Source organism: Theropithecus gelada, chromosome 5, assembly GCF_003255815.1.
Source record: "Theropithecus gelada isolate Dixy chromosome 5, Tgel_1.0, whole genome shotgun sequence".
NCBI lineage: Eukaryota > Metazoa > Chordata > Mammalia > Primates > Cercopithecidae > Theropithecus > Theropithecus gelada.
The window spans coordinates 151,487,804-151,498,901 of NC_037672.1; the positions used below are offsets into that span (position 1 = coordinate 151,487,804).

General features: G+C 40.6%; 1 pseudogene; it reads left to right on the top strand.

Annotated features, from left to right (window-relative positions):
• The first annotated feature begins 303 nt into the window (after positions 1-303).
• LOC112624384 lies at positions 304-8,883 on the top strand (annotated as a pseudogene).
• Positions 8,884-11,098: the final 2,215 nt, after the last annotated feature.

Consider the following 11,098-nt stretch of genomic DNA (forward strand, 5'->3'; position numbering starts at 1 on the left):
TGCCAGAGTGGACCTGTTATTATTAGCTAAGTCAGATGGAATTTACGGGCAACCCGGGGCTCACTACTTGTGATTGACATCTGAAGTGGGGGACCTTCTTGGGGGACTGAGTCCTTAACCTGTGGGATCAGATGCTATCTCCAGGTAAATGGTGTCAGAATTGAGTTAAATCGTAGGACATCCAGTTGATGTCCTCAGAGAATTGGAGAATTGCTTTTCATAGGAAAAAGCTCTACACATTTTGGTGACCAGAAGTGTTGTTGGGGGTGTAGAAGAGAAAATACTGGTTTCCCCCCTCAAACCATGAGGCTAGTAGCTGCCATTTTTGACAGCACTACTCCAGAGGATTTTACTCTTAAGGTTATAAAGAGCAAAGCTCCAAGGGGGTGGGAGGGAAGAGGCCCCAGTACCAGGCCTAGGCATAAGGTAAGCCACTACATTTGACCTTGCTGGTGATTCTGTTTGGAGCTTCTGAGAATCCCCAAAGCTGACGCTGGGAAAATGGAAATGGGCTAAGATGCCCTTTATGAGTCTCTTCCAGGCTCATGAGAATTCTGCTCTATTCATTGTGTAATTGTAGTGTCTCCCTTCCTCCAGACATTTTTCTCATTTGGAGAAGTGTTGGTTGCTAGGAGACTGAACTGCCTTTTCAAGGAGAGTACTTTAGAGAGAAACAATTCACGTGATTTTTTTCTTCTATAAAATGAAAATTTGTAAAATATTTGCAATGCATAGTGAAAAAGTCAAGCTTTTACATTTCTTTGTATATTTGTTTTAGCAGTCATAGAACCTTTCAATTACTTTTCCCACTGCTTCACACTGCAAGAAAGAAAAAAAACTGACTGCCCTTTCTGTAGTACTTCTTAAGAAAAAATAACATTCCCAGGCTTGCTTCCAGAAATGGCGAGGTGATATCTATACTGCTTACCTCACAAGGGAGCTGAGTGAGAATCAAAATAATGACATTTATAATGGAAATGGAAATTGCAAAGCACCAGAAATAAACCAGTATTGCACCCAACAGCTCATAGTTTTATCCAACTACATATTCTTATCATGATTTTCATAAACTTACAAAATCATGCAGTCTGAACACATTTAATAATAAAAGAGCCACAACTTGGAGAAACGAATAGGTCTCTTAGGTTTCTAACTTCCAGACAAAGTTGCCATTATACTGCAATGACTTCTCAGGGAATGTGAACAAAACTCCTTTAAATGTTCGACTAGCTCTTGTAATCACTGTCAACAACATTTAAACCTTGGATAGAGAGTAGTCAGCATGAAATGACATTTCCTCTCTAACTCACCTAATATGATGCCTGGCACACAGTAGGTGCTCATTAAAGAGTAGTTGTTAATAATGATGATAATATCCTAGTTAATAAGGATCTTTTCTTTCAAATTTCTTGGCCCTTGCTTTAAAAATCCAGCTGTAGTAATTTTTTTATTGACCAGCTGCAAAATTCTTTAATGTTTGAGAAATTTGCCTATATTAATTGACAGTTTGAAGCAAAAGAGCTTTCTTTCTTTGTATATCTGAGCAGCAGAAGAGCCACCAAAAAGGGGACTAGGAACAAGTTGTTTTACAAAGAAATATTTTGGCCAGGTGTGATGGTTCATGCCTGTAATCTCAACACTTTGGGAGGCTGAGGCAGGAGGATCATTTGAGCCTAGAAGTCCAAGACCAGCCTGGGTAATATAATATATAATGAGACTGTCTCTACAAAAAACAAACAAACAAACCACACTATCTGGGCATGTTGGCACACACCTGTAGTCCCAGCTACATGGGAGGCTGAGGTGGGAGAAATGCTTGAGCCTGGGTGTTTGAGGCTGCAGTGAGCTGTGTTCACGCCACTGCACTCTAGCCTGGGAGCCTGGCCAACAGTGAGACTCTGTGTCAAGAAAAAAAAAGAATGAAAGAATTTATAACGTAAGAATAATATGGTTGAAAGAACCTATTTGATAATTATCATAGATGCTATATTTTTTCAGGTTATCCACAGCTTTTGTGGAGCCCATACTCCTTAGAAATAGTTCAGCACAGGAGAGCACCCCAGGGGTCCTCTTTTGTTAGAATAGCTAGTCTTTTAAAAGTACTCAGATGTAGACAAGCTCCTCAGGGTGACAACTAGCTTACAAACAGCATCCCACAAGCACACAAAGCCAGTTTTGTACTGCCTCAATGTCTCCAGACCTGCCTAGGGTCTCAACCATGACTGGGCATTACAACCACCCAGTTAACTTTAAAAAATATTGGTGTCCGAGCCACTCCCCAGGTCAATTGGTCCCTGTTTCTGGGAGGTGAGGCAGGTCTAGGTGGCTTTTAAAACTCCCTGGGCGGATCTAATGTGAAGCCAGAGATAAGAACGAAGTCCTTAAGCTGTTCTGATTCCAAGTTTCTTTGATCTCAACCAAGCACTTGCAGGTCCACAGCACTAGCTAAAAGAACTGTGAGATCAAAAGTTTCTCTGCCCCATCTGAAATTGCTAACATCAGATCCTCACTGAATCTGCTGCGCTCCTATTTCTGCAACCTCTCTCTCCTCCTTTTTCTCCCTGCCTTACTCTTTCCCTTTGTCCCTTGCTTTCTTCTCTCCCTTGCTCTCATCTCCTTTTCTGTCTCTCTCCTTACTCTCTCAGTTCTGCTTTGAGAAATCTTCCCCCTCAATATCTCCTTTGATCCCTTTCACTTTCTTCCTCTCTGATACTTAATCTCAGGAATCCACCTTTCTTGTTTCTCATTTATAGTTCCATTTTTGTTTCATTTGTGAGCCAAACTAAAAGATTGTGTGTGTGGTGAGGGAAGAGCAGGAGGGTTGGAGGGCAACAATCCAGACTCACACATAAAAACATTGAAAAGAAAAAAGTTCAAAAGGAATCAATGCCACCAACTTTCAAAGCACTTGAAAGCAGCCACAAGTCCCATTCCAAATCTCTCTATCCTCCTCTAATTAGACTTTCCTTTCCTTAATCATCAGCATTCAAGAAAACGAAAAACAAAACAAAACAAAACAAAAGCCCACGATTTTGTTTTTAATGTAATTTAATGCTTTTCTCTTTTAATTAAGGGTATTACAACACCACTGTGCTAGTCTTGGCTTCTTTCAGTATTCAGTTCTCCAGTTCAGTGGCTGAATGCCTGCCACCATGGTGGCAGTAGAGAGCTGCAGATTGAGAAATTTAAGATCTTAAGGAAAAACCGTTTGGAGGTCCTCAAGATTGAGAGTAAAACCATTAGTAATGATAAGTTCTATACCATGAATTTCCATTTGACATCTCTTACTCTCTGGAATCTCTTGAGGATCTCCCACATAGTCCATTTTAGTGAGGTGCTCATAAATCTGTTTAGCATTGTTGAAGATAAAACACAGACATGCATTGGTCTCTGTGTCCATACTCCCATCCCAAGTGCCCCACATATTTGATAGTTTCACTCAGCAAGTGTTTGTGCTTATCTCTGCCTCCACTGTCCTCAGTCCCCTGTGCTGGAATTACTCTCCAATTGTCACATTTGCTCCAGGAACAGCCATCTGAGACTGCAGCTCACATTCTGTGCTCATTTTTGCCATCCCTGTCTATTTCTCCCCTTACCTCATTTAACCCTGGAAGGAGTGGCTTAAAACTTATTCAATAAAAACCCAATTCCTTGGGATTGTTGTAAATATATACAGAAAAGACTTCAGTATGCTAAGATTTTTTTTTTTTTTTTTTTTTTTAATAAAAGAAAAAAGGGGAAGAGTCAGACTGGTTTAGATTCCCTGGGCTTTTGCCAACTGACCTAGGAACCCAGACACAAGAATGGGAATGTTTCTGGAAAATGCTTCCTGAGTTCCAAACAACCAATTTACAGCAGATATAGGGCATAAAGTCAGCATACAGCTATTCAGTCAGTAATTGCTGTTCTGGGAGTTGTGAATTGAGGACTGCCTAAGGTGATAGGAATCCAAGTGTGCTGTTTGAATAAATAAGACAATTTTGCCTTGTAAAGCCTTCTTAGCCTGTGGGGGATGCTTAAATGGCGCTGGCTAAGATTATTTGGAGAATCAACACTGATGGCCTTGGGGATGAGAGAAGTCAAAGGAGAAGGACCATACCAGGGAAGTGGATGGGTTCCAACATTTCCCACCTCCTTGGTGTGAGCCCTTGCTGCTGCTGTCACCCCCTCAGACTTCCTTGTGGCCAACAAAAACTAATAATAACCTGACTCCTTTCAGGAAACCAAAGATAAAGGAAAACAAATAAAGCAGGATTCAATGAGCTAAGGATCAAATGTTTAAGAACAATAATCTTTCAAACTAGTTAAAAATAGATGCAACAAATAAAAAATAAGCAAACATGATGAAAAAAGCAAAAGTAATATTAAAAGAGCTCAAAGAATAACTGAGAGAATAAAATTTTAAATAATTCAGAGTACATTTAGATAAAAAGACGGTAAAGATAATTAGTATGGTGAAATAAACATAACAAATCTTTATTAAATACTTTTTTTTCTTTTTTTTGAGACAGTGGTTGCCCAGGCTGGAGTGCCGTGGTGTGATCTCAGCTCACTGCAACCTCTGTCTCCCAGGTTCAACCAATTTTCTTGCCTCAGCCTCCTGAGTAGCTGGGACTACAGGCATGAGCAACCATGCCTAGGTCATTTTTTTTTTTTTTTTTTTAAGTAGAGGTGGGGTTTCACTATGTTAGTTAGGCTGGTCTCAAACTCCTGACCTCAAATGATCCGCCTGCCTCGGCCACCAAAAGTGCTGACATTACAAGTGTGAGTCACTGCATCTGGCCAAATACCTAATATTTTGAAAGGAAAAATATTCTATATAAATTCAAACTCTGTTAGTGGGTATTGTGCCAGAAATAGGCTATCAGTGTAAATATCAGCTACTAAATGCTTAAAGTATTCATTTTTTCACCAGCACATATCAAGGAAACATTAGTCAGCCAGCTGAATTATGTAAATTCTCTCCCTATAATTAAATTATCACAGTACTAATTAAAACAAGTATATACTTTTTATACCTGCATGTCCTTAAACAAATGTCCATTTCTATCTAGCCAAACACTAAATGACTGTATTGTAAACAATGCATGAATTCTAAATCCCATAGACCAATGAACAGAACAATTTCATTTTGCTTTTCAAGATAGCAAAAAGACTGAGAATAAGTCTCGCTCACCCATATGAATTTTCTATGCAGGCATTATTCCTGGGTTATCTAGAGTTGAATTGTTAATGCTATTTAATTTTAATAGCCTTCTCGATTTTAAATCCTACTTGCAGAATATATACTCCGTTTATGCTATTTCATGCTTGACTTGTCTACATACCTGGGGAAAATTTTTATTTTGATTTGCGTTCAGAATTTTTTTAAAACATTTGCAGCTTGGAAACAACTAATATCTGAAAGCACGACCAAATAAATATTCTCTCATTCATAGCACCCAGCAAAGCCAAGATTGGCATGAATGAATATGCTTTCCAAGCCTTGGCTTTTCTTGGGATCAAGATTTTGCCTTGTATTTTTGCATGTACAGAAATAAGAACAAAAAGCACAAATATGATTCAATTTTTGCACTAAGTTTTGGGATACTTATACAACTTAGAAATATTTCTCTATGTAGCCATCTATCTATTGTCAGGTAGAGTCCAATGGCATGAAAGGAGCTACGATGAGTGGAAGAACATCAACTATGTTTTCAATGGTCATTAAATGAAGTCTCAAAAGTGAAGATATCTAATCAAGTCCAATCCCTGGAACAATGTAGAAAAGATGGACCTAAGAAACGAAAATTGAAGTGTCTTTTTCATGGATTTAGTGCAAATTCCCTTTAAGAAATTGATAAATTTCACTATGGACTGGTTGCTAGGATACCCCTCAAAATCTGTTAAAGTAAGCTCTTTCCTTTAAAGGACTGGGCAGGGTTTCCATTATTTCAAAATGACTTTGAAAATCATGATGGGTGTTCAATCTAAGTGAATGAAACAGGTAAATGAATGGCCCTTAAGAAAAATAAATGACCATGAAGGTTCTAAAACATAATTAGACTCTCTCATAATGATATATTTAAAAGTTAGCTTTGCCAAGGAGGTTCAGATTTTCAAACCTGAAAGGAAGAAATAAAAATCAAATGTGAAATGGACAATGTGAAGTTCCTTGGGGGTAAAGGCCTACTGCTGTAGAAAGCAAGGGACGGAGTTTACATTTAGAGTGGGCATGTTATTTGCCACTTATCATCTCAAAAGTCCTTTTTCTCTGGAACTGAAAGTAGTGTGGGTGCTTAAAACATTTCACATGTTGAATTTCTGTAAGCGCTCTTACAGGAATGCTCATATCCAGTACTGTTACAAGTAAGGCAGGCTGGGGTAAAAAAGATGAATGAGTTCTAGAAAGGAAACTAGAAGCCTGACTCCTGAGCTGAGGACACAGAGTGAATGTTCTTTGATATTTTGATATTCACATCTCTGGAAACTCATTACATATGGTTGTTTTCCTTATCTCATTTTGTCAACTATGAACAAAAATTCTGAAATCAAGAGTGATCCTATATCACCAAAAATGGCAGCTTTGATGTCAGTACTACCCAAAGTGATCTACAAATTTAATGCAATCCCTATCAAAATCTTAATGTTTTTGCTTAAGCGGAAAAAAAAAAAATCCATCTTAAGATTCACATGGAATCTCAAGGGACCCAGAATAGCCAAAACAATCTTAAAAAGAACAACTGTGGAGGGTTCACACTTCCTGATATCAAAACGTATTACAAAGGTATAGTAATCAAAATAGTGTGGTACTGGCATAAAGGGACATATAGACCAATGAAACAGAATAGAAAGCCTAGAAATAAATTATCCATATGTGGTCAAATGATTTTCAACAAGGCTGCCAAGACCAGTAAATGGGGAAAGGACAGTCTTTTCAACAAATGGTGTTGGGAAAAACAGATATCCACATGCAAAAGAATAAAGTTGGACCCGTAAGTACCACCGTATACAAAAATTAACTCGAAATGAATTAAAAACTTAAATTTGAAGAGCTACAACTATAGAACTCTTAGAAGACAACATCAGAGAAAAGCTTCATGACACTGGATTTGACCATGATTTCTTGTACCTGACACCAAAAGCACAGACAACAAAAGTACAAATAGATAAATTGGACTACATAAAAATTAATCATTGTGCATCAACAGACACAATAAACAGAATGAAATGGCAACGAATGAAATGGAAGAAAATATTTGCAAATCATATATTTGATAAGGGTTTAATATCCAGAATAGATAAGAGATCCTACAACTTACCAATTGAAAAAAACCAAACAACATTATTTAAAAACGGACAAAGGACTTGAATAGAGATTTCTCCAAAGAAGACATACAAATGAACAATAAGCACATACAAATATGCTCAGCACTACTAAACACCAGGGAAAAGCAAATTAAAACCATGAGATACTATCTCATACCTATTAGGACGGCTACTATCAAGGGGAAAACAACAACAACAACCAAAAACAAACTGTGCAGCACGTCGGAGTTGCTACCAGAGCAGAATCCAGGTTGGAGTTGGAACTATGGAGATGCCGAAGGAAATCCGTCTTCCCTACCGACCCCTAACGCACCGGCCTGCATGGAAAGTATTTGGAATCTGCGCGGTACCGGTCCCATGGGGGCTTCTGCTCCTGCTCCGGGTCCTCCAGTCTCAGTGGTCACTGCTGGGCCGGGTCCCTCTGTTTTTTTTTTTTTTTTAGACGGAGTCTCGCTCTGCTGCCCAGGCTGGAGTGAAGTGGCGAGATCTCGGCTCACTGCAAGCTCCGCCTCCCGGGTTCACGCCATTCTCCTGCCTTAGCCTCCTGAGTGGCTGGGACCACAGGCGCCCGCCACCACGCCCGGCTAATTTTTTTGCATTTTTTTTTCAGTAGAGACGGGGTTTCACCGTGTTACCCAGGATGGTCTCAACCTCCTGACCTCGTGATCCGCCCGCCTCGGCCTCTCAAAAGTGCTGGGATTACAGGCGTGAGCCACCAAGCCCGGCCCCCTCTGCCTTTTTAAGGACCCCTGTGCCATTCCCAAAGAAAGCTTCTGCTCTGCTGGAGCCCAGATGGAGGCTGGAGTGGCTGACCTCACTTGGGGGAGGAGAGAGGTATCATAGCGGCTTCTGATTCAGGTGCTGGTGAATTGTGGGAGGTGGATGAGAACCGGCCACTTATCGTCAGCAAGTTCTGCAAGTATGAGCATGGCAACATTGTGTCTACCCTCAGCGTTCTCAGCTGTCAACGGCAGCAAAGACTTCAGCATCAAGGATTGGGACCTTGCTCAGCAGGCGGCACTGAATTCACACTGATCTCATGTTGGGCGGGTCACCTGTACTCCTTCCTCTCTCCGCAAGAAAGAAACTCTGTGTTTCTTTCGGGCAGTGAGAACTGTAGAATTTTATTCTGGCATACTCTGTGTACCAAGCCGGCGTCACAGGTGGGCTGCAGTGTCTCTGGCTGCCTTCCCACCTCACTAGCTTGGCATCCTCAGCAAAGTGAAGTCTTCATCTTTGTGATGGGAATGGGACAGTCTCCCTTGTGGACTCCAAGAGAGGGAGAGGTGCTCTTGGCTGAGTTGTACGAGACCAATGTGTCATTGGGCTGGTGTTTTCCTCGCACCGTGTTCCCTTCCTGGCCTCTCACAGAGAACATGGCTCACTGGCTGTGCTGGACTCCAGCCTTTCTAAGGCGTTTAGAAGCCGAGGCCACAGTTACCTTGCGAGAGATGCTGCTTGATCCCCATTCAGTCACTTTCTGCTTACCACAATGGGCCAGGACCATCAGTTCGTCTGCCACAAGTGTCCACAGAACCTCTCCCAGCCCCTGGACCTGAGAACGTTGCTGAGTAGATTGGACTTCAGACAAACAGCAAGTCCCCCATGAGAGTCCACTTCTTTGCCCCTGTCCCCTCAGCTTGTGAGGTAACACAGGAGCCTTCTGTAGTATGTTGATGAGTTAGATCTGGGCCGTTAATTGGCATCATCTTGCAGCCTGAAGGAGGCTGGATGCTGGGATCCTGTAGTCACAGGGAGGAAAAGCTTTCTTTAAAATGGGTGTGCAGATGCAGCTGAGTGTGTGTGTGTAGGTTTTGGTGGGGGGATGGGGCAGTGGGGGAGGAATAAAAATCTATCCCACATTTCCCCTAAACACCACTTCTCCCTCACTCCCCAAAAAAGTTGACAGAAGGGTTTTATTCTTCCCTTGTAGCTGTCTGAGGAACTGGCCATGTCCGGGTTGGGGGAGGGTGTGTATGGAATGTGGGCATCCCTAAGTTCCTGGAAGCAGCTCTTATGCTACTTACAGAGATGGGATTGATTTTATTTTTTATAGCGCTTAAGTCACCATTATGAGAAATGCTTCCAATCACAAAAATTCAGCCCAGCTCACTTTGAGGAAGAGGCAGAACATGTTATAGTTTTATACAACTCCTTGCCATTAAACTAAATCAGAAATCCTTTTTTCTGGATGAATTAAAAATGTGGCCTGTGCCTGTGTAATGTCCGCTCCTTTCTGCCCACTCTCTTCCCTCTGCTCCCCGCTGGTGTCGTGTGTATGAAAGAGGAGTGTTTTTCTGTCACAGATGCCATAGAGGAAAGTTTGATGATGGAGAGCTTAAAGGCATTTTAATTGTTAGAAAACTGACACAGACTGTTACGGACAAATCTTTGCCACTTTTCCCACCCAAAACCGGCCTGGGGCCTGACCTCTTCTGCTCTCAGCCCCTTTCTCTGGATAGAGAAAGTCTAAATGCAGTATGTGTAGACTTCTAAAGTTTTGAAATTCAGCCTCAGGAAGAAAATGAAAAATACTGGCTGGTGAAATAAACAGTTCAGGCATCTTGTAGGCCTGCCTTTTTTGAAAACAAAACCAAAAACGAAACAAAATAAAGTAAGTGTTGGTGAGGATATGGAAAAATTGGAACCCTTGTGCACTGTTGATGGGAATCGAAAACGGTGCAGCCATTTTGGAATACAATATGACAATTCCTCAAAAAATGAACAGTACAATTACCATGTGATCCAGCAATTCAACTTCTTGATATATATCCAAAAAAGTGAAAGCAAGTTCTCAAAGAGATATTTGTACACCCATGTTTAGTGCAGCATTATTCACAACAGTCAAAAGGTGGAAGCTCCCCAAGTGTCCACTGATACATGAGTGGATGAATAAAATGTGGTATATACATAAAATGGAATATTATTCAGCCTTAAAAAGAAAGGAAATTCTGACATGGGCTACAACATGGATGAGGACCTTGAGGACACCATGCTGAGTGAAATAGGCTAGCTATAAAAAGAAAAATGCAATTCTACTCATATGAGGAACCTAGAGTAATCAAATTCATAAAGACAGAAAGTAAACAGGTGGTTTCCAGGAGCTGGGAGGAAAGGGGAATGGGGGTTTATTGTTTAGTTGGTGCAGAGTTTCAGTTTTGCAGATGAAAAGCATTCTCAGGATTGGTTGCACAACAATGCAAATATACACAGCACTTCTGATGTGTATAATTATAAATGGTTATAATAAATTCTATGTGTATTTTACCAGAATTTTAAAAAAATTAAAATAAATGAAAATTCTTTGGAAAGTATAAAATATTACAGACAAGAGGCCTCAATTATTGAAAAATAAATTGAACACTGTCCTAAATATCCCAAGGGGAACAAAATCTTAAGCATGTCACCTTTGACAGCAGCATCCTGATCCATGTGTACTAAACCAAGTCTAGCATGATATAAAGTTCCTTAGGCTGCATGTGGTATTATGTGCCACCCTTCAAAATTGATTTCAATCAAAGAACGAGAACAAATCTTGATTCCCAAGTCTTTCCACAACTTGCTTGCTTTTCAAACATAAATCATACATATTAAATCTAACCATTGTCTATAAAAAGCCAACCCCACATTTAAAATGTGTTACTGGTAATGGAGCAGCTTAAGGAGGAAGAGGATGAGGGAGCTGAAGGCAAGGGGAAGGAGGTCTGTGGAGAGGGCAGGGTGGGGTTACCTGCCAGGCTCTGGGAAGATCAAGGACATTGACAAAAAAGAACAGATTTACCATCGTGGA